We start from the raw sequence: 22,219 nt of genomic DNA, 5'->3' as shown, positions 1-22,219 counted from the left end.
CCGGCCTGACAGTATAGCAAGGGCAAAGGCTATGGACGTACGTGGCAAGGCCGATCCCTGCGATCAGCCCCAAAAAATACAAAGTAATAATCCTGCTTCAAGTATGTCACGTAGTCATAGTAACGGGACTTCTTCCCGTAGTAGAGCACGAACAAGATGTAAACCTTCATTGAGCAATGCAATCAAAATGGGGGCCGATTCCAGCAATCGGCCCATATTATCCTCGCCATACGTTTTGCCCGTATTGAGCATCGATCTAGCGAGCGACAGAAAGCTAGGGTATGGGTTTACATCAGCTGATGATCTAGAAAAGGTTGACATTGGTCCTGGGGATAAGCCACGACCAACTTTTATCAGCAAAAAGTTAGAACCGCATCTGAGGAGCCTGATGATCTCTCTGTTGAAAGAATACCCAGACCGCTTTGCATGGGATTACACGGAAATGCCTGGGTTAGACAGGAGCATCATTGAGCATCGGCTACCTCTCAAGAAAGGATTTCGGCCGTTCCAGCAACGAGCGCGACAGATGAAGGCCGAAATTCTAGAAGAAGTCAAGAAAGAGATCGAGAAAATGTTGGAAGCCGGGTTCATCAGGCCATGCAGGTACGCTGAATGGATTTCCAGTATCGTACCTGTACAGAAAAAGGACGGCCGATGGCGTGTCGCCATAGATTTTCGAGACCTCAACAGAGCTACTCCAAAGGATGAATATCCGATGCCGGTGGCGGAGACATTGATCAATGCAGCGGCTGGTCATAAGGTGTTGAGTTTCATGGATGGCAACGCCGGCTACAATCAAATTTTCATGGCACCAGAAGATATACACAAGACTGCATTCAGGGTACCAGGTGCAGTGGGCTTGTTTGAATATGTAGTCATGACTTTTGGGCTGAAGAATGCCGGTGCAACATACCAAAGGGCCATGAATTACATCTTTCATGACCTGATTGGCAAGTTGGTGGAAATTTACATCGATGACGTGGTGGTCAAGTCTGTCTCCACAGAGGGACACCTGGAGGATTTGCGACGCATCTTGGACCGAACTAGAAAATTCGGACTAAGAATGAATCCAAAGAAGTGTGCTTTTGGAGTTACGGCTGGTCAGTTCCTGGGTTTTTTTGGTTCATGAACGTGGAATTGAGATCGGCCTGAAAAGTCAGGAGGCAGTACGTACCATGCAGCCACCTACCACGAAGAAGGAACTCCAATGTCTTATCGGCAAGATCAACTTCGTCCGACGGTTCATCTCTAATCTGTCAGGACGAATTGAGCCGTTTATGGCATTGGTGAAAATTAAATCTGATGACGAGTTTCACTGGGGGGCAGAGCAGCAGCGAGCGTTTGATGAGATTAAACAGTATCTATCGACGCCGCCTGTGTTAGTTCCACCTCAGCAAGACAGACTGTTCTATATCTACTTATCAGTAGCTGACACGTCCATCGCTTCAGTGGTGGTGCAACTTTATGATGGTATGGAAAAGGTCGCTTTCTACCTCAGCAGAAGGATGTTGGATGCAGAGACAAGGTATCCTGAGATCGAGAAGTTATGCCTCTGCCTATTTTTTACCTGCACCAAGCTTCGTCACATCTTTCTGTCAGCGGAGGTTGTCATCATATGCAAGTCAGACGTTGTCAAGCACATGCTGCCGGCTCCTGTTTTGAAAGGCCGACTTGGTATGTGGATGTTTGCGTTATCGGAATTTGATCTCCGGTATCAGCCTGCGAAAGCAGTCAAGGGACAAGCGTTGGCCGATCTTATAGCTGAATGAATCAGTACTGATATAGCAGCACTGTCTGTACGTGCATGGGCTATGTTCTTTGATGGATCGGATTGCGATGATGGTTGTGGCATCGGTATTCTACTCGTGTCGCCTCGGGGGGCAACATATTCCTTCTCCATCAGGTTATCTACCCCTTGCACCAACAATGTCGCTGAGTATGAGGCAATACGCAAGGGAATGGAGTTGCTTTTGGAAGCCGGGGCAGAAGCGGTGGAACTTTTTGGAGACTCTAAATTGGTGATTTCCCAGCTCACGGAGGAATACAAGTGCGAGAGTGAGTCGCTCTTCCCATTATGGATGCAATGCCGTGAGCTGATGGCACAATTTCGGTACATCAACTTCAATTGGGTCCCAAGATTGCAAAATACCGAGGCCAACGATCTTGCGCAGATAGCGTCAGGTTACAAGGACATACCAGATGGGTCCGATGTCCAGGTGCAGTTCCTGGATCAGGATGACTGGAGAGCCGATATCTTCAATTACTTGAAGGATCCGGCTCGGGGGGCACCTAAACGGATAAGGTACAAGGCCATGAAATATGTCCTTATAGGAGATGACATGTTCTACAGGACGTTGGAGGGGTTACTTCTCAAGTGCCTGGGACCAACCGAGTCGAATCGGCTCCTACACGAGGTACACGAAGGCGCCTGTGGAACTCACCAATCGGCTCATAAGATGAAGTGGCTGATCAGGCGATCAGGGTTTTACTGGCCCACCATGCTTGAGGACTGCTTTAGGTACTACAAAGGGTGTCAAGCGTGTCAGATGTTTGGGAAAATTCAGATGGTGCCCGCATCAGCAATGAACCCCATCATCAAGCCTTGGCCATTTCGAGGTTGGGGCATGGATATGATCGGCAAAATCCATCCTGCATCGAGCAAAGGCCACGAGTGGATTTTGGCCATTACAGATTATTTCACTAAATGGGTGGAAGCCGTCCCTATGAAGAAGGTAAAATCGGAAGATGTTATCAATTTTGTGAAAGAACATGTCATTCATAGATTCGGGATTCCCCAGACTATCACGACCGATGGAGGTTCGGTCTTCGTGTCTAAAGAGTTCAGAAAGTTCTGCGATGACATGGGGATTAAGCTGATCTGATCGTCTCCGTACTATGCTCAAGCAAACGGGTAAGCTGAAGCGTCCAACTAGAGCCTTATCAAGCTGATTAAGAGGAAAGTTGACGAGTACCCTAGACGTTGGCATGAGGTATTGTCGGAAGCTTTGTGGGCTTATCGCATGTCATGCCATGGAGCTATAAAAACCTCGCCATACCAGTTGGTCTATGGACAAGAAGCCGTATTGCCTTGGGAAATTACGGCTGGATCGAGACGTGTTACGTTTCAGAATGATCTAACAGCTGAAGAATATGCAGCCCTGATGAGTGATACTATTGAGGATTCAACGGAACTCAGACTTTGGTCGTTGGAAAAGATTAAAGAGAACAAAGCCAAGGTAGCCCGTGCATACAATAAGAAGGTGAGACCAAAGGAGTTTCAGGTTGGTGATCTAGTATGGGAAGCTGTGTTGCCATTAGGGACTAAGGATAAAGCGTATGGTAAATGGTCTCCTAATTGGCACGGGCCGTACAGAGTCGACCAGGTTTTGAAGGGTAATGCATACATGCTCGAGCAACTGGACGGGGTTAAATTCCCAGTAGCTGTCAATGGTCAACATCTCAACAAATATTTCCCAAGCATGTGGGATGACAGACAGTGAAATATGGGGGCCGATGCATAAAATCGGCCAGTAAAAAATTTTTTTACATACAAATCACAGCCGATGCACAGACATCGACTTTAGAAATATGGATACCAGTACAGCCGATGCACAGACATCGACTTCAGACTAAAAAGCCGATGCACAGTCATCGACTCTAGAGGAACAAGCTCAATTGAGCAGTTAACAGATTATTTTCAGGCCAGAGACCGTGGCATTGGGATGATTCTCCCATTGGATTCGCTGAGGAGTTGAATATGTGCGTTTGAGATCTAAGGTTTGCGTGAACGCGAATTGGATCTGTTTGGACGGCAATTTGGGGGATCTGAGTTTATTCTCTCAGACGAAGGTTGCAGATTACCGTGTGAATAGGCAACTGATTTGGCCTTAATCGCGTTTTATGGAAAAGGCCGATGCGCTGCCATCGGCTCTTTGCGCGTTGACTTACTTTGACAATCGGCAAAATTGATATGAAAGCAAAATCGACATAGGAACATTTTCTTCATTAATAGAAGGGATTTCTTACAGAGAAAGAGCCGATTGCTCGAGGGAGGAAGAACAAAAGAGAGGTCTATTGACCAATCTGCTACTACTACTAGTCCTATACTAGTAGATGCTACTCTATGGGCCGTCTCTGCCCTCGTCGTCGTCGTTGAAGCTGCCGTCAGCACTGCTGCCGGCGGGCTCCTCGTCACTGCTCCCGTAGCCCTCGATGGGAGCTTCCTCCTCGTCGTCGTCGTCGTCGTCGTCATCCGATCCGGCGCGGAAGCGCTTCGCCGGCGGGTAGTCCTCGAGGGAATCGTCGTCCTCCTCTTCTTCCTCCTCGTCGAAGGAGGTGAAGTCGTCCCAGGAGAAGCGGTCGTCCTCGCTCTCCGCCTCCAGCTCCCCATCGGCGATGAATTGGAGGTCGTCGTCTCCGTCGGTCAAGGACTTGTCATCCTCGGACCAGACGGAGGAGTCACGGTCCTCCTGGTCCCATTCCTCTGGGGCATGGCGGTTGTACGCCGCCATCAAATTCCACTCCGGCGTAGGTTCGCGGGAGGAGGAAGAGGAGGACTGGGAAGAAAGACCCGACGAGGCGGAGGAGGAGGAAGAGGAAGACATGGCTGCAAGAGGGTTTTTTGTGCCGATGGCTAGTACAGAGCAAGAGGATGAAGAGGCGAACTGTTCGGCGCGGTTAAATAAAGGGGATATAGTGGAGATTTAATGCCACAGCGGTTTCCAAGGAAGTGGTGCCAAAAAACTGTCAAATCTTGCAGAGAAGTTGAGAAGGCAAGGCATCATGATGAAGGATACTGCGACGGTTCTGTTCTGCCACGACATGACCCGACGAAGAAAAAGCAGAGTGGTTTTGGAATTATCATTGCCAAAACCAGGGGGGCATGTGTTATCACCAGATTTTAACCAAATCAGAAGTGGGCCGTGATTGAGATGGGCTTAGCGAATATGCGTGGAAAATATTCATGAATCGGCCTTGTACAAGAGTTTGGGCTAAATTGCCCGTGTATCTGTAAAGTATAGTAGGTTACATGTCGGTTAGGATTAAAAGATAGAGTTTAGCTCGTACACGGTTGGGATTATTCCCAAGTTAGAGAGTCTACGGACTATAAATATGTATCTAGGGTTAGTGAGAAAGAAGGACGATCACGTTCACAACAAACCAATCTAGGCGCATCGCCACCCCTTGTTTTCGAGGGTTTCTTCCGGGTAAGCACCATACTGCCTAGATCGCATCTCGCGATCTAGGCAGTATTGAGTTTATTCGTTGTTCATGCGTTGCTCGTACTGAAGCCTTGTTGATGGCGAGCAACGTAGTTATCATAGATGTGTTAGGGTTAGCATCGTTTTATCTTGATGTATGCGTTTATCTATGCTATCCCTAGATATCTAGCTGCTTTTACACCTATCTTAGGTGTAAGGGCAGCACCTTGCTTGATCTTTGTTTAGTAGATCCGATCTGTTATGATTGCTCCTTATTCTCCAAGGATTAGTTTGATATCTACATAGTTAGGCCTTGCAAACGGGTTGAATGATCCAGTAGTGCGTAAGGTGTAATTTACCGATCCTAGAGAGGATGTCCGGGAATCAACTCCACGTTGGTTTTTAGGCCTTGTCTAGGGTTGGTTTGTTGTCATCTTTCGTGTCTGCCAGGCTCAATTACGTGTAGGACGTTCCGGTTATGTGGTGAAAACCCCAAATCGTCGTAGATCGTTTTAACTTAATATCGATCAAGCAGGACCACCATGTTATCGTAGATCCCATACGAATCATGGGTGGATCGGCTCCTTGAGCCGATTCACAGGATAACCTGAGAGCCGATCGAGGCTCGTATTTAATGTTTACGTGTATGTCATACAGGAAATTAGTCGAAGCAATCCATCACCTTCCTGACCAGGTATAGGTCAGGTGGCACGCCCTTGCACCAGCATCGGACGTGCGTGCCGGAGCATTGCGGGCCGTCGCCCGAGAGACCAGGGCCCACCAGCAGTCCTGGGAGCCTCCCGGCTCTACGTGTTGCCCGTCGCTACTCGCCGGTGGGTTTTGGTGGTCAACAGTCTCTATCTCTATCTACTACTTATAAAGGCACGACGTGCCGTGGGAAAATTAAATCTGAACCGGCAGTCTCCATTCATCACACGGTGCAGACTGATTTATTCTCCCCTCCCCAAAACACGTGGTATTCCATATCAGCGCATCACATGGTGTTCAATGTGAGGAAACAGAATCACCTGATCATAGCCATAGCCAAAAACACATGTTCAACGGTTTTCTACTTTTATTTCGCCTCTGCCTAGCCACCAACGATCTCGTCCTCGCCGGCTGCCGCCGCCGGAGCTACCGCCTCCGACTTCAATCACCGCCGCTCATAGTGCCTGTACCACCGTGCTCCCAGTGCCGCCCCCTCACAATCAATGGCTGCCACCGCCAGAGCTACCGCCCCCGGCTTCAATCACTACTGCTCACACTGCCTGTACTGTCGTGTTTCTTGAAGCCTGGAATGACTGAAAATTAACTGAAGAAGAAATAATGACAAGAAAGAAGAAACTGAAGGAAGAAAGATAGGAAAGAAGAAACTGGGGAAAGAGTGACAAGATAAACTAAGAGAAATAAAATAAAAAGTGAAAAACTAATGGACATGGAGTAACTTATAAAAATGAAGACTGAAAACTAAATTAAGGAAGAGTGACAAGAAAAAAGAAATAGCTGAAGAAAGAGTAAAAAGAAAGAAATAAACTTAAGAAAGAGCAAAGCTATAAAAAAATTAAAAAGGAAAAAATTGAGCAAATAAAAATGAAAGGATATGAAATTGTTTTTCTTTGAAGAAATGAGAGAACAGCACCCAGCAGTTGTGTAAAAAAATGCAGGTAGAAAATAAAAATATTGTTATGTACTAAATGTGGATGAGAAGAAAATGAGGAGGAACTTACATATTGTTGCTTACGAATGAACAAAGTAAAGAAGGCTGAACTAAAAGCAAAATATGACAAACAGAAAACAAAAACAAGAAGAAAAACTGGTGTACAAGATGGAGTAAACAATCGTTCTTGGAAAGTAGGAGACTAAATCCAAAGAAACACGCACTAAAACTTGATGGAACAAAAAGGCTTACAAAAATACATACTTGTGACTCCAATTGTTATCCACTAAAAGACTGAAGTAAAATGACTACTTGTGAACTGAACACCAAAGACATACAAAAGAGAGGATGGTAAGTTACTGACCAGCTGGAAGAGAGAACAATATTTATGTAAGTTCCTCTTCAACTGAAACACTTTGAAAATCCGCGGAAAATGCTGCATTAAGGATAGAGAGTACCTAGGTGGTGGCCTCGCATCTTCTTCGGCAATGGAATGCTGATAGAGCAAATAAAACAAAAACTCGGGAAAGAAAACCTGAAAGAATGAAGAAAGAAAGATGGAGCAAATAAAGAAAATAAATACCGAGGACAAAGAGAAATTAAGAGGCAATGATAAATGACTGCTAATTAGCTCTCTTAGAATAAGGGCTAAAGAAACTAGATGATGTCCCGCGGGTTGCTGCGGAAATGTGTTAATATACCTTTGAATATTCAGAATCTAAAACTAATGTACATTTATTAATTGTGGATATCAATCGAGCTAAAAACATATTTCAGGATTAAGCACCTTGTAAGTTGGAATAAATACCATATATATTTATGAATTTGAATAAGTAACCATTAGAAGAATCTGACCCGGCCTTACAAATCAATATCATAGAATCATTCCAAGTATGCAATGCTCACCTAAGTGCTAGTTTGATAGTCACGAATAAACATATCACATACTATAACAAAAGAGTGTCATGTTGGTTGCTGTTGTAAATTTAGTGTACACACTAAAATCTGGAATATGCTAAATCCCCATTGATGCATCATGAGGCAAGGTCACACAATCAAGGGACAATGGGGAAAGTGATACTGAATTAAAGCTGGGATTAGTAAATTACATGGAATAATTTGAATCACTTTACTCGGGATCCATGTTCATTATCACCTGCTAAGTTATTTTGCATCCATCATTCTCCGGATACATGGATATAAGAAAATGAGATAATAGATGGAATATTAGAAATTTATGGGCCGCCATCACAAATAAATTCAGCTTCCACTTCACTGGATTGTGTGATATTATGGAAAAAGGACAAATGGCCATATAGAATATACAATATACGACTACTCTTTCTTGGATGATACAAAGGGTAGATAAAAAAAGGAAAAAACACATAGGTATAATCATTTTTGCCACCGCATCCATGTTCAGAATCACACTGCATCAATAGAGACGTGTGATGTATAAAATTTCTTCGCAATAGATATGTCTCAAATAAAATTTAGAAAGGTCCACTGAAAATAGGAAATACTTTGATTGCTATAAAACAAATGCATATGTAGTAGAGCTGTACCATTAACAAGGCCGGGGTGATCTCACATGTGAGCTGGTTGCTAGCTAGGAGTTGCATCTTCAGTTCTTCACACGTCCAACCTTAGGTGCGGTTGAGATAGTGTCGTTCTTGTGCTGCTAAGTGTATGCTAGCAAAGTAGCAAGGACTTGCTACTTCACATGTCCAGCCTGAGGTGCGCTTCAGGACGTCATTCTTGGGCAGGTAAGTGGCAGTAGCAGAGGTGGGCTCCTCAACCTGGATTTAGGAGGAGTTGAGCAGGGTAGAGGGGGGAGAATTGCTACGACGGGGAATTGTTTGAGTCGACATATGGTTAGGTACCTCTCTATCCTGGCCTTCTATATTTTTTCGAGATCTGTGCCCAAGATTATTATAGGTTGACCAGGATTCACAGGTGTTGGTCATTGGCTCATATAAAGGTTCCAGTGGGACCCACCTGGATTCCTACCTATCCCAAACAGAATCGAATGGCTAGGACAGAAAGTGACCTACCTATAGGTTGACCAAATCCACACTCCGACGGCAGCCCACGGGCTTCAGGCGTCGATTGGCGGCAACGACGATCTTGAGTGTTTGCCGGACTGCAGATCCATAAACAATGAAATCATATGACAAAATACGAGAAGGTATTAGATCGTATATGTAGGTATGCACCAAGATCCGATGGAATTTTACCGTAGCTTCAAATATTGTCCAATGTGGAGAGGAAAAGGAGAAGGTTGAAGATGCCCAACCGTATTGGAGAATGATGCGAGCAGGTGAAGGACTCGAGGTGGAGCACAGACCTTAGATGGGGGGGGGGGGGGTATGCACGAACTCCTCGTATGCTTCCGTTTCATTTTCCTCGTGGAGATAGTGGGGAGGAAAAGAGAGTGTGTCGTCTGGGTAATTAATGGAGAAGAGGAGGAGGCAATGGCCGCAGTTGGTGGATGTAGATGGTTGTTCGGTTGAGCTAGGTATGGGAAGGGAGAAGAAGATGGAGTAATGGGCAGCAATTAACGGTATTTTGGTAGTGGTATTTTGGTGCCATCTACTATGGAGGATAAAGTTTATTATGATTATACCATGCCTGCAATTTATGATGATTACAATGATGGTTGTGATAGTTTTACTCCCACTATTACTAATAAAATTGATTATGCTTATGTGGAGAGTAATGATACTTTTATGCATATGGATCATGATAAGAATGCTTTATGTGATAGCTATATTGTTGAGTTTATTCATGATGCTGCTGGAAATTATTATGAGAGAGGAAAATATGGTTATAGAAATTTTCATGGTACTAAAACACCTCTATATGCTAAAACTTTTGAAGTTACTCTTGTTTTATCTTACTATGCTTGTCACTTTGTTCTTTTTGAATTTATTTGTGTACAAGATTCATATGCATAGGAAGCGGGTTAGACTTAAATGTGTTTCGGATTTGCTTCTTGATGCTCCTTTTGCTTCATTTTCTATTTTCATGTGAGCATCATTAAAATCTTCTGCGCCTAGCTGAAAGGTGTTAAAGAAAAGCGCTTATGGGAGACAACCCATTATTTTATTCCTGCAATTTTTGTTTTACATTTGAGTCAAGGTGCTTGTTACTACTGTAGCAATACCTTTGTATCTTTATTTTCTTGCATTGTTGTGCCAAGCAAAGTCTTTGATAGAAAGTTGATACTAGATTTGGATTTCTGCGTAGAAACAGATTTTTAGCTGTCACGAATTTGAGTTTTTCTCTCTATAGAAGAATCTAAAAATTCTGAAAAAAATTCACGAGTAATCCTCAGATCCGTACGCAACTTTCATTCGACTGGAGCTTTTCCATCTGACCAAGTTAAGTTCCTCGAAAAAATTCGTCTTTACGGACTGTTCTGTTTTTGATAGATTCTGCCTTTTATTTCGCATTGCCTCTTTTACTGTGTTTGAGTGGATTTGTTTGCTCCATTAAATTTCAGTAGCCTTGGGTAATGTTCAGAAGTGTTGGGAATGATTGTGTCCTTGCTGAACATGTGAATTTTTGATTATGCACTAACCCTCTAATGAGATTGCTTTGAGTTTGGTGTGAAGGAAGTTTTCAAGGATCAAAAGAGGAGGATGATATAATATGATCAAGAAGAGTGAAAAGTCTAAGCTTGGGGATGCCCCCGTGGTTCATCCCTGCATATTTCAAGAAGACTCAAGCGTCTAAGCTTGGGGATGCCCAAGGCATCCCCTTCTTCATCAAAACTTATCAGGTCACCTCTAGTGAAACTATATTTTAATTCCGTCACATCTTATGTGCTTTACTTGGAGCGTCTGTGTGCTTTTATTTTTGTTTGTGTTTGAATAAATTGGATCCTAACATTCTTGTGTGAGAGAGAGACACGCTCCACTTTTTCATTTGAACACTTGTGTTCTTCGTTTTACTTTAATATTCATGGCGAAAGCTGAAAGCCGCAGCACTTATTGTTATTTGGTTGGAAACAAAAAATGCTTCATATTGTCTTGAATAATTGGATACTTGGAAATTGTTTTGAGCTCTTAAATAGATCATGTTTAAGCTCTTGCATCATGTAGTTTAAACCTATTAGTGGAGAACTACCGTAGAGCTTGTTGAAATTTGGATTGCATGATTGGTCTCTCTAAGGTCTAGATATTTTCTGGTAAAAGTGTTTGAGCAACAAGGAAGACAGTGTAGAGTCTTATAATGCTTGCAATATGTTCGTGTGTAAGTTTTTGCTGTACCGGTTTATACTTGTGTTTGCTTCAAACAACCTTGCTAGCCAAAGCCTTGTACTGAGAGGGAATGCTTCTCGTGCATCCAAAACCTTGAGCCAAAACCTATGCCATTTGTGTTCACCATAACTACCTACCATGTGGTATTTTTCTGCCATTCCAAAGTAAATTGCTTGCGTGCTACCTTTAAAACCTTCCAAAAATTCTGTGGTGACCCAGCGTACCACTGCATGGTGTAGTACACAAGTCGTTGACATAACACAAGTGAAACACTGTTCCACTCATATTACATCTCTCAGAGTGGTACAACAGAAACATATGTGAGTCCAAGGTATGTCTATAGAAGTACACACGAACTGTTTACATAAGATCCACACAGCCTCCTACTTTACAGTGAGGTAAAACTTCAAGTAAAGCTCCAGAAGAACGACTCGTAGTCTAACTTGTTGCTAACTCAAGCTTAAGAGCTAATTGGCTTACTATAGAAATCTAGCTACTTAGGTGCTAGGATTAGGGAAAGGTTCCCTTCTATTACTAGTCTAGGTTTTCCATTTTAGCTGATGCGGAAGTTGACTCCATTGACTCCTTTGATTGGATTCTTCATCTTGTTGCAGTTGACTCCTTTGTCTTCGAGTTCCACGGTAGTTTCTCCTTCGGTGCCTTGATCTAAGAAGGGGTTCAAATGGGATAGAATGAGTACGAGCGTACTCAGCAAGTTCATATTAGGAAATATGTGTATCATGCACTAGCTACAGCCATAGACCAGAAAGTCATAGGCCAATGCAAGTTTTTGTAATCATTTCTTCAAAAGGTTTATTTTATTCTGAAAACTATGCCCGTCAGTCTTCACAGGTTGACTAGAACTTCGTGGAGTTCCTTTCCTGCCGCGTTCGCAGTTCCCTTCCCGGAACAGGGAGTGACAGTCACAATTCTTGATACCCTCTGCAGAGGTGCGTTACTTTACCCCACAAGAGATCTTAACCTTGTTGCCGGCCGAGAGTATGTCCCCGTCCACACTTCCTTTGGTGTGAGGCCCAGTATAAGATCCAAGCCAATCACTGCCTTCTCCGCAACCCTGCAAACCCACCCTTTTGTCCGACCGTACACCCCCCAGTAGACTTCTCCCGATAATACGGCTTTACTCACGGTGTACTCCGGACAATCCATCATAGATCGTAGAGCTTATCATCACTAATGGATGGGGATTTAAAAGGATTTCCCAACCTATTGCGGCAGTGCCTCCAACACCCCACCAGCTCTACCAATCCGTTGGCGTGCAGAAGGGAAAAGATACAGCAGACTTCCCCAGAGCCATTATAGATCTTATGGATAACGCGATATATACGGCGCTAGAATCACTGGACGGCATTGGTACTTAGTCCTAGGGTGATATAACCCATGCAATGGAACCTCCACCATATCAACACATACCATGGTTCCATTGCCCACCACATAGTCATATTCATAATTGTAAAATAATACTTTGCTTTTCAATGCATGAGTGATAAGTATAGTACTTTGCATATAGTTTGATACAAATAATCAAATGACATGAGCAAGCGATGAACTTGCCTTCCTTGACTGCAAGATTATGCAGGCAAAAGCTTCGATACGTGAGAACTCCAAATGCTGAAATACCATCATCATCTGGTAAGGACAATGTTTAAAGAACTGGCAAAGATGCTATAATGCATAATATGAGATGCAATCATCCCGAGCGTAACCTAACCTCGATGATTAAGGATGTATGAGCTGTAAAGATTTCTTTAGGGTTGGTTGCACTTTTAGAATGGTTCTCAAACAAGGTTCTTATTAGGGTTTGGTTATATTAGCATCATAACCAAGTGATATAAGACATCATAATAATCATACACATAAAGAATAGTGGTGGAACAATATATAAAGAACAGTTGTCAATTTTAAGTTCTACAGGACATGGTTGATGATTACTTATGCTATACTTCAAAAGAATAACTTTTGAAGAACATGTTGTTTAAGAAATAATGAGTATTTCAAATAAGGATTAGGGCTTCTAAGGTTTGATTGACACTTATACTTCAAAAGAATAACTTTTGAAGAACAGGTTAAATAAGAATATGAACTACTATACATGGGTGATATGGCTTCTAGGGTTTATTATTGGATTCATTTAGTTCACTATTAGGAACTAGTTGGGTTCTTAAGTTGAATTGTTTCTATATAACAAGTATTGACAGGTTTATTACTATGGTTGTTTATGGTATCATATCAAAGGATGATGGTTATCCAGATGGTTCTATAAATTAGCTACTAGGGCTTACTATGGTTTCATATTTGCTTCACTAAGTAATGATTAATGGCTTCTAAACTAGATGGTTTATCACTTCCTGAATAGGGTTCAGGGGATTAGGAGCATGTGATATGAATTGTTACACAAGGTTTGTGTTAGGGTTCGTCATTATTGTTTAACTAGGGTTTGATGATTGAAGTTGATCCTAATGGTGTGATACTAAGTATGATAATCAGTGGTGCTAATATATTAACAAGCTAGAGTTTATACCTAGGTGATACTAGTGAATCATATAGGTTTTAATTAAGAATAGGGACATGAAATGATAATCTCATGTGATTTGGTTTTATGCTAGTGGATCATAAGAATGCATTCAATTGTTGCTTATTAGGGTTCTATATGTCAAGTAAATCTCACATGATCATATGTGACACATATCTAGGGTTTTAGAGTTGGTTCTAAGGTGGAATGATCACATAAAATAATGGGATCAAGGTCTTACTCAAATTGAAACTAGGGTTTCTAAATTATGGTACAACTTCTAAAATGATGATTGGTAATAGAATTGTGGTTACTAATTACTTTGAATCAAAATTAGTAATGGTTTAACATTTTATTAATTTTTACAAGATTTAATAGTTAGAGTAATTCTTATTTAGGTTTAATTAAGAATCAGGGTTTAATAATTGTTATTAGGTTTAAAGTATTTAACTTGTTGACTTAAGATGTTTAAGTAAACAATTGTTGGGCTACCAAAATAATATTGGCTTTTAATATTTTCTTGAGTTTTTACTATTTAAAGAAAATAGAAAATAGTAATTTGCAAATTAGGGTTTATGAATTACCACTAATAATTAAGTTAATGCAATTATGGTAAATAAAATTAATCTTAACATTTTACTTATTTACTGAATAGTTAAAATTTAATTTTTATAACTTCACTAATTATTGAATTCAAATTGTATTTTAAATAAATGAAATGGCATAATTAATAAGGTTAAAAATAAGTGAATTTTTATTTTGACACACATTTTTGTTATATATTTTATTTGAATAGAGTTTATTTTTGTGAGCATTTTAATATATTATTCATAATTTTCTAAGTTGAAATGAATTTTATACAATTTTGCAAAGTTTTAACTATTTACTGGAATTTGAAATTAAATGAAAATACTAAACATACCGGTTCGCTACCTAGCCTGAAACACTGACTGGTGGGGCTACCGCCACGTTGGATGCCACGTGAGCAAGGACTAGTCAAAGAGGACTGGGGCCGTTGACCTCACCGACGGTTAAACGCCGGTGGCCAGAGCACGGTGGCGCCGCCGCTACAAGGCACCCCTGGATACGTGGTTGGTACCAGTCGAACGAGAAGAAGACGAGGAACACGATGGTGGTGGTGGATTGGACTATTGGTCGTCAGAACCATGTCGGAAAACATGTCCCGCGGCGGTGCTCTCCGGCGAGGTATCGAAATCGAGCTAGAGACGGAGCTAGGAAGCGAAAGTATGCTCTAACGGCGCGCAAACTCACCCTGAACCTGCTGGTGTGGTCGGCGACGACGATTGTTGACGGAGACGACGGCGATTGACTGTTTCCCGGCGAACCCGAGTGAAAGGGAACGGTGAAATCCTCCTGGTTTCGAGCTCCCCTTGATGCCTGCTTGCTCCCAGAGGATCTACATGCCAAGGCGCATCTCCTCGACCTAACGGTGGACTCCAGGGTGGCTTCTATCGACGGCTAGCCGGAGAACTGGCCGGCCATGGCGGTGTTTCCAGTGAGAGATAGAGAGAGCTAGAGAGGGATTGGATGGGCGGCAAAGAACAAGGACTACACGGCGGTTCTCCCCTCCTATTTATAGGCCATGGCTAGGTCAGAATCGTCGGCGCATCGCCGGAGACGGTGCGGATATGGCGACGAGGATGAACTTGATCCGGGCGCGAATCTTGGCACATTTGGGATAGACTCGGACGCGAGAATGCTTGTACGAGGTTCAGAGATCGTCTGCGACGTCCGGGGCGATCTTATCGTCGGCGAGGACGTGGCCGAGCTCCTCCTCTGCGCTGTCGACGCCGGAGAAGAAGACGACGCCCCTTTTCTTCTGTGCGATACCGCTTCGTGGTCTGGGATGAGTTCGTTCGTGGGCTGGGCCAAGTCTGGGCTGCGTCGATTGGCTTCGGGCTGCTGCGGTGCTGGGCTGCTGTTAGGCTTCGGCTGAAGAGGTAAGCCTGGTAAGTTTCCCTCTCTTTTCCTTTTTCAAATTCCGTTTTATATTTTCTGTTTTCTATTTTATTGTTTGAATTCAAATTTGGTTTCTGTTTTGATTTGCAGATGCTAAAATATTTGAATATCAATATGACTTGATAACAGTGCTTACATCATTGATTTGTTTTAGAACCACATTATTAATTAATTAAATTTGTGTTCTTGTGAGGCATAATTCAAAATTAAAATAGATATGATTTTAGGGTTTATCTCAATTGCTTTTTTAATTAAGGAATTAAACTTATTTTAATTGTTTTGAAATTTAGAACATGTGCATGGTGAACACATTCTATTTTCCTAGAGCTTAACCATAGTGATCATTCACATATAAATTAATTATGGCTAGGGTTAAAAATGGTAAAGGAAATCGGATTGATTCATGATTTTATGTGAGTGATTATTTCTAGGGTTTAAGAAAATGGTTGAACAAACTCTATAATTATCAATCTTGCTTAGCAACTTCTAGCTTAAATTATCTGAGATAGATCCAATGCTCATCATGGTTAACTCAACTACTTATCGGAATACTATTTTATTTGGTTCACTCAACAAGGTATTTGGATAGCAAAGCAAAATAGGGTATTGGTTTCATTCTACTCACCAAAGGCATTTAGTCCTAAGTATAGATGGCTTGGTTTATATTTGTGATCCATGATACACAAGTGGGGACATAATATTTTATGTGGGGTGGATCCTACATGAAAAGGTGTAGGTTTTGCATACTCTTCCCTAAATTTAAGTATAAATAGGCATGAGGTATGGCAGGGTTCTAATTATAATCCAAGTTAATCCATGGGTTGGAATTCAAATGTAGTTTAGGGTTTAAGTAGTGATCATCAATGTGATACACAACTAGGATTAGAATATGAGCATAAGCTTTGGTTATGTTTCACTAATGGAACATGGCTCTCATCTACAAGATTAAAGGTTGGTTTAAACAAGTAAGATGTAATACTACTCTAAAATTCTCTAAGATAGACATGGCTATGGTTAGCATCTATAATCTCTCTCACTTCTAAATGTCTTGTAATAGCCTAAGGTCCTACTCAATATATGATGATATGATCCTCTAAATATATGGTTTGCCTAGGGATTCTACCTTGCAATATTCTGTAGCTTGTTCTTCAGGAAATCTGATAAACCTGCATCTTGTGGTATGCCTCCACCTCCTAGCTTCTTCATCTTGATCATAGCTAATTCACATGGAGTGGCTCTATGTGTTTGTTCCCATGTATCATGGTACTTGATGAGCAAATGGATGAAGGGTGTGGCTCTATTTATAGGCTTGGGCAAGCTCTAGTATCATGACACATAGGTGGTGACTCTTGTGTTGGTTTGATGAGTAAGGTGCTTGGTTGTCATGCCCTTATCCATAGCAATCCTTTGAGCATGAGATGGCAAAGCTTGGAAAGCAAGTCATGTAGATATTTTCATCCTATGTGGCATAGATCATTATCCTCTCCTATGATTTATTTCTGGATAGCCAAGTGGCATTTGCTACTAAATATCTTGTGGATGGTTTTATTATTGTGGATGAGTCACTATATCATATTGGATTGGATTTATATTATAATATTGATCAAAAGATCAAGGTTGAAGGTTATTCCTCAAATTTGGATAGTTGGTGTTTGATTTCACCAAGGCATGATCATATGAGTTTCAAAATACTCATAGTTAGTTTTATTCAAATAGTTTGAACTATAATTCGTAATGTAAATGGATTTAGTTTTATGATATTCCATGTATTTAATAAGTTATGATTTAAATAAGAATGTGTGGCTTTTCTGCACTTTAGACCCTGTGGTGTACCCTATTTGGTAATGAGTTTAGAAGGGAATTAATTTACACCCAAAGGTAGTTGCTAACTTTTAAGTGTTAATAAGTTAGGCTTCGATTCTTAAAGAATGTGTTGATATAAATCTAATTCTATTTGATCTAATCCATAGATCAAATCATCTCTACCCAAAACAAGGTTTTAGCAAAGATCACAGTAAAGTTTATAGCGCTTGACTTGATGATCTACTTCAATTCCAGCAAGTCAAGTGAAACTTCAGTTACTGTGGTAAGTTTTATTTGAAGCGCGAAAATTCCCCGGATTTTCTATGCATGAATGCAATGCACACTTTGGTGTTCTCTCATTTTGTAGCTTCTAAACCTGGGATATTACAGCCTCTCCCCCTTAAACTGAACTTCGTCCCGAAGTTCGAACGCTCTCATGTTTCGGAATGTTGAAATGTTTTGAACAGATCACCAACCTTCAACTCCATGGTGATCACATTAGATATAATTGAATATATCCCTAGTCCAGATCCTTCCTGGGATCTTCTGATGTCTGGTATTGATACTTTCTTCAATTCTACGATTTCTTCCAATATTCTAAGCTTATAGTCTTATTCTCCAAATATTATTGGATTAAGACATCTTATTGTGTTAATGGACTTTACTAATGGTTGTGGTGACATCTTCCTATTTGAGTACTCAAAGCTTGGTTCTACCAGCTGCGGTAATCCAGCTGCGATGTAATATGGCACTATGGTGTACCAGCTGCGATGTCGAAACCTTAATTCTAAAAGATTTATTTAAGGTAGGGTATTGTTTTCCCTTACTACCATAACTAAAGTAATGGTACTTGGTAAGGTATTTACAGTAGGCATGGTCCTGGTTGTTTAGTCCTACGATTGGATTAGACTCATTTAGTCCATCCAATCATGGCTTCTAGTTTATACTAATTATCCTCCCTTTGGTTTCTTTAGGTTCCATGAAAGGAATCTTTCTAATAGGCTTATGTTTTGGTATGGTCAAACTCCTTCGGTCTTAAGCCTTCTTAAGCTTTGCATGTCCTTCGACATCTTCTTCATCCAACTTCATTATCTTAGACTTACTTGAGCTCTCTTGGTTTCGAGTAATTACAATTACCCACTCTAGTTAAGGTCTAACCCTTACTTCCTTGAGATATGAATCTCGGCTTCTGGTCTGACATCCTCCTGAGAGTACTTTTATATGGGTAGTTCCCAACAATCTTATAAAAATAAGATCGGACTTCCTCTCAGTTCAGACCTTCTTCTTTATCTATCACACTACAAATAATATCTTAATACTTCTCCTTCAGCCTTCCTCTCCCCCTTGGAGTTTACTAAGGATCTTCAAACTTCCTTTCTTCTAATCATTAAACTCCAAGGTTAGGTAGTTGGTCTAAGTCTGGTTTATATTTTGTACTTTTCAAGAGTCTCACGAAGAATTCTTTCCGGTGTATCCACATAGTTGTGGGTATCCATTATGAATCCTCCGACTAAATATTTACCAACCACGAGATACCAGCTGTGAAATACTAGCTGCGGAATCCCTCTTTCCTTTAGAGTGAAAGAAATGTTCAGGCTGTGGGCTATCTGGTACCAGCTGCAGACTACCTAGTACCAGATGTGGCTTATTGGATACCAGTTGTGGCTATGTTATGGTTTTAGGCAAGATCTACCTACCAGCTGTGGCTACTTACATAGTTTTAGCTAAGATATACCTTACTTCACATGCTTTCTCTTCATGATTATCCTATATCAGCTGCGGTCATATGATGCTAGCTGCGACTTCACTTGTCTATTTTCCTTCTTCTAGGGTTTGTTTTGCAAGATAACCACTTGTGGATACTATGAAAATAGTATTGTAAGTGACTTCACTTGCACTTCATTCTTCCATATTGAATATGATTCCACTTCTACTGCTCCATATTCACTATTTTTCTCACTTTCATGATACTTCCATGTTGGAGTACTCCTTGATTAAGGATAAAAATGAGTTTTGATTGGTCCTTCCTTCAGATTGTTGTGGTTGCTTCCCACAATTTTTACTTCCTTCTTCAAGTGAACCTTCATCTTGTCTTCAAATCTTCAGAATTCGTCACTTCCTTACATGAATACCTTTACCCTCTAGACCTATAACATCAAGTAAGAGCTTGATATTGCAACATGCATTTGCATATCAAAGTCAAACTTCATGTATGGATCTAGTCAATCAATGAAGATTCAAGAAAATCCAAGAAGATCCAGCGTTGTGATACACATCCTTATATGCCTGAATATAATAATTGGGTAAGACATCCCTAAACATCAGGATCAGATGTGTAGTATATAACACCACATAAGATAGGTTTAGGTTGTGATACTTAGCACAATACGTGAATTTCTACTAGTGGTCTCAACATTTATCTTAATTGCACATTTGCAATGAGACAAACTTGAAACAAAATGGCCTGGGATAATTGGAGTTAACCTAGTTTTCTTTGGAAGTACTAACAAAATAGTATACCATATATATGTGCTATTGAGGACTACTTCCTATAATACAATTAGTTCTAACATGTCTACTCTAAACACATGATTGTTTAGAATATACCACCTCTAACTCTAGGATTTCTCTATGTGATATGCTCTAAATAAGCCTTCTTTAAATTAAGAACTATGGTTCTAACATTCTTGACACAGTTTCTAGGATTTTAAGGCCTAAGCTTTCGAACTATTCCCTAAATCCTACTCCTTATCATCCTTTTGTTATCGTACTTATGATGTTTTACTCCATCACATCATGATTCTCAAGTGAATCATATATGAGTACCTAGTTTATTATTGAAAGTAGACTCATGTAACTCCTATCACTCTTCCTTACCTCCTATGATTGACTCATCATAGACATATACTACCTTATATAACTTATCTCCTTTACTTAACATCAGTCATTTGACATTTTAAATGACTCTAACTTAATCATACTTGTATTGGTATACTTCTTCCAATAGGATATCTTCTTTATGGTTGTATCCTCTCTTTGGACTACCATGTGTTGTATACCAACTGTGGTTTACTACCACCATTTATCTTAAGCTTCAATGGTGTTCTAATTATTTGGAATGAAGCCATATAACTAACTAACTTTACTTAAGAAAATAGATAAGAAAGATTGACTCAAGTGTGTCAGGATTATTCTCAAGTGAATACCCATCTCAAGTCAAAAGAATAATTGGTTTGTCTAAGACAACTTCCTATAGACACTACCAAACCTATAGGTCTCCTTTAAAGGTTTTAATCCTAGGGTCAAAGCATTTGCTCTGATACCAGCTGTGGTGACCCAGCGTACCACTGCATGGTGTAGTACACAAGTCGTTGACATAACACAAGTGAAACACTGTTCCACTCATATTACATCTCTCAGAGTGGTACAACAGAAACATATGCGAGTCCAAGGTATGTCTATAGAAGTACACACGAACTGTTTACATAAAATCCACACAGCCTCCTACTTTACAGTGAGGTAAAACTTCAAATAAAGCTCCAGAAGAACGACTCGTAGTCTAACTTGTTGCTAACTCAAGCTTAAGAGCTAATTGGCTTACTATAGAAATCTAGCTACTTAGGTGCTAGGATTAGGGAAAGGTTCCCTTCTATTACTAGTCTAGGTTTTCCATTTTAGTTGATGCGGAAGTTGACTCCATTGACTCCTTTGATTGGATTCTTCATCTTGTTGCAGTTGACTCCTTTGTCTTCGAGTTCCACGGTAGTTTCTCCTTCGGTGCCTTGATCTAAGAAGGGGTTCAAATGGGATAGAATGAGTACGAGCGTACTCAGCAAGTTCATATTAGGAAATATGTGTATCATGCACTAGCTACAGCCATAGACCAGAAAGTCATAGGCCAATGCAAGTTTTTGTAATCATTTCTTCAAAAGGTTTATTTTATTCTGAAAACTATGCCCGTCAGTCTTCACAGGTTGACTAGAACTTCGTGGAGTTCCTTTCCTGCCGCGTTCGAAGTTCCCTTCCCGGAACAGGGAGTGACAGTCACAATTCTTGATACCCTCTGCAGAGGTGCGTTACTTTACACCACAAGGGATCTTAACCTTGTTGCCGACCGAGAGTATGTCCCCGTCCACACTTCCTTTGGTGTGAGGCCCAGTATAAGATCCAAGCCAATCACTGCCTTCTCCGCGACCCTGCAAACCCACCCTTTTGTCCGACCGTACACCCCCAGTAGACTTCTCCCGATAATACGGCTTTACTCACGGTATACTCTGGACAATCCATCATAGATCGTAGAGCTTATCATCACTAATGGATGGGGATTTAAAAGGATTTCCCAACCTATTGCGGTAGTGCCTCCAACACCCCACCGGCTCTACCAATCCGTTGGCGTGCAGAAGGGAAAAGATACAGCTGACTTCCCCAGAGCCATTATAGATCTTATGGATAACGCGATATGTACGGCACTAGAATCACTGGACGGCATTGGTACTTAGTCCTAGGGTGATATAACCCATGCAATGGAACCTCCACCATATCAACACATACCATGGTTCCATTGCCCACCACATAGTCATATTCATAATTGTAAAATAATACTTTGCTTTTCAATGCATGAGTGATAAGTATAGTACTTTGCATATAGTTTGATACAAATAATCAAATGACATGAGCAAGCGATGAACTTGCCTTTCTTGACTGCAAGATTATGCAGGCAAAAGCTTCGATACGTGAGAACTCCAAATGCTGAAATACCATCATCGTCTGGTAAGGACAATGT

At 41.1% G+C, this 22,219-nt stretch overlaps 1 long non-coding RNA gene across 5 annotated transcripts; it reads right to left on the bottom strand.

Annotated features, from left to right (window-relative positions):
- Positions 1–6,212: 6,212 nt before the first annotated feature.
- LOC127294973 (uncharacterized) lies at positions 6,213–9,388 on the bottom strand. 5 transcript variants are annotated; one of them, XR_011743344.1, is made up of 4 exons: positions 9,096–9,388; positions 8,424–9,001; positions 7,968–8,288; positions 6,213–7,393 (listed from the first exon to the last, which is right to left on the bottom strand). It is a non-coding gene; the product is annotated as an uncharacterized lncRNA (long non-coding RNA). The 5 variants fall into 5 exon arrangements; XR_011743345.1 differs by having other exon boundaries at positions 6,213–8,288; positions 8,424–8,657; positions 8,742–9,001; XR_011743343.1 differs by having other exon boundaries at positions 6,213–8,288; positions 8,424–8,657; positions 8,913–9,001.
- Between the last annotated feature and the right edge of the window lie 12,831 nt (positions 9,389–22,219).

The sequence above is a fragment of the Lolium perenne genome, chromosome 4 (assembly GCF_019359855.2).
Source record: "Lolium perenne isolate Kyuss_39 chromosome 4, Kyuss_2.0, whole genome shotgun sequence".
Lineage (NCBI taxonomy): Eukaryota > Viridiplantae > Streptophyta > Magnoliopsida > Poales > Poaceae > Lolium > Lolium perenne.
This window is presented reverse-complemented; position numbering and strand designations above follow the sequence as displayed.